This window comes from Prunus mume, linkage group LG3 (genome assembly GCF_029339155.1).
Source record: "Prunus mume cultivar Tortuosa linkage group LG3, ASM2933915v1, whole genome shotgun sequence".
NCBI classification, from domain to species: domain Eukaryota; kingdom Viridiplantae; phylum Streptophyta; class Magnoliopsida; order Rosales; family Rosaceae; genus Prunus; species Prunus mume.
Window position 1 is genome coordinate 17,998,422 of NC_142700.1, and position 2,359 is coordinate 18,000,780.

The following is a 2,359-nucleotide window of genomic DNA, read 5'->3' on the forward strand; positions in this document are numbered from 1 at the left end:
AATTTCTTCCAAAGTTGCAAGTTCTTATCTTGAAGACCAACCAATTCCACGGTGAAATAGGCAATCCAAAAACTAAGCTTCCATTCCAAAAATTGCATATCATGAACCTCTCCCACAGTCAGTTTAGTGGTCCTTTGCCAACCAAATATTTTAAACATTTGAAGGCCATGATAAAATTATAAGAATAGAAATTGAAATATATGGGAGACTACTATTATCAGGACACTGTAGTAGTGGCAATTAAAGGCTTCAAAATTGAACTGCTTAAGATCCAAACTTTCTTCACAACTATTGATTTCTCAAACAACACTTTCAGAGGAGAGATTCCAAACGTAAACGGTAGGCTTAAGTTATTGAAGGGGCTTAACTTTTCTCATAATGAGCTTACAGGTATAATTCCACCCTCATTTGGTGATTTGAGCAATCTTGAATGTTAGATCTTTCGTCAAACAGGCTTGTGATATTCCAACATAATTGGCAAATTTGACATCACTTGAAAAGTTCAACGTTTTAGAAAACCAACTTGTCTGACCCACACCTCATGGCAGGCAATTTGATACATTGGAAAATGATTCGTATAGTGGAAATGTCGAATTGTGTGGATTTCCAGTTGCAAAAACATGTATTCCATATCAATCAATGCCATCATCATTACAACAAGAAGATGATTTGGAGCATGGGAGTGCATTTGATTGGAAGGTAGTGTTGATGGGGGTATGCATCTGGGGTGGTAATTGGAATCTCAGTGGAATATCTTGAACTTTCTAATGAAACATCAGATTGGCTTGTGAAAGTGGTTGAAAGAAAGCAATGGCATAAAATCACACAACGGCGTGTTTGAAGAAACCGTTCCAAAAGTATGTATTTTCATATTATATAATGTTGAAGTGCCAATAATATTCATGAATTCCAAAAGAGGATCCTCTTTAGTTTTGTCAAAGTGGAGTAATTTATGGTGCATCTTGTAATTTGTTAAGCACAACACTGACAAATCATTTCAATCATTACACGCAATTTGCCTGTGTTATATACTCCTATAAATCGTTTCATTACAAAAAACAAAGGGTTATTCGTAGCAATGGCCCCTCAACTATACCCGTAATTACAGTTTGGTCACTCAATTCAATTATTTGTTGCAGAGGTCACTTAAGTAGGTGTTTTGTTGCACTATTAGTCCCTTTGTCAAACTCAGTTAAATTTTCTGTCAAAAATGAGAGTAAATTCGGAAATTCATTTTTCAGCCCTCTCACTCCTTCTCCCCCGTAGACAACTTCCTCATCGACTGCAGGTCCACTGTGGGCTCCACCATCGACAATCGCCTATTCGTTCCCAACTCGGCCAACCGCGACTCGTCTCTATCCTCCTCTACCCACTCAATCACACTCAGAAATGAAAACCCACCTCCCAATTCGCCCCAAATCCACAACACAGCTAAGGCTTTCAGGCAACCTTCCAAGTACAAGTTCCAGATTCGGGACGAAGGGACCCACATGGTACGCCTCCATTTTCATACCTTTAATTCTTTGAAATTGATTGGAACAACACTCATTTCATGTCTTGTTAATGGGTTTGTGGCTTTGGCCGACTTTAGAGCCGGGGGTGTAGAAACCCCATGGTTATGGAGTTCTTGATTTGGGTTAGTACTGGAAAGCTTGTAATTGAGTTTGTTCCTTCTAAAAAACCAAACTTTGAGTTTGTGAATGTGATTGAGGTTATATCTGCGCCTAAGGACCTTGTTGTTGATATGGCAAAGTTTGTGAGTTCTAATAAAGTTGAGGATTTTAATGGGTTAGCTAAGCAAGCGCTTCAAGTTGTGCATGGGGTCAATGTGGGGGGTTCTAAAGTGATCCCGTTTAATGATTCTTTATGGAGGACTTGGGTTACTGATGATGAGTATTTGGAACCGAATTCAGGGTCGAAAAGGGTGTATTTTGGTGGCCGAATCAAGTATCAGGATGGAGGGGCTAGTCAAGAAGTTGGCCCTGATAATGTGTATAACTCTTCCAGAGTGATTCACAACACAAATGCTTCAATCCCCAAGGTCAAGGGTTGTGGATGAATTTTCGAATTTACCCTCATTTTTAACAGAAAAAGTCACAGACTTGACGGAAGGACTAATGGTGCAACAAAACACCCACTTGAGTGACCTTTGCAACTAATAATTGAATTGAGTGACCAAATTTTAACTACGGGTATAGTTGAGGGACCATTACTGCAAATAACCCAAAAACAAAAAACAAGAATGAAATATAGGGAAATGAATTTTTATTTTATTTTATTAAATCACTAAATAACATGCATAAAATTACTGGTATATATAATAAGGGAGTTGGGGGTGGAATTTTTGACCGAAAATCGA

At 38.4% G+C, this 2,359-nt stretch overlaps 1 pseudogene; it reads left to right on the forward strand.

Moving 5' to 3' along the window:
* Positions 1–200: 200 nt before the first annotated feature.
* LOC148918955 (putative receptor-like protein kinase At5g24010) lies at positions 201–2,059 on the forward strand (annotated as a pseudogene).
* The last annotated feature ends 300 nt before the right edge of the window (positions 2,060–2,359 follow it).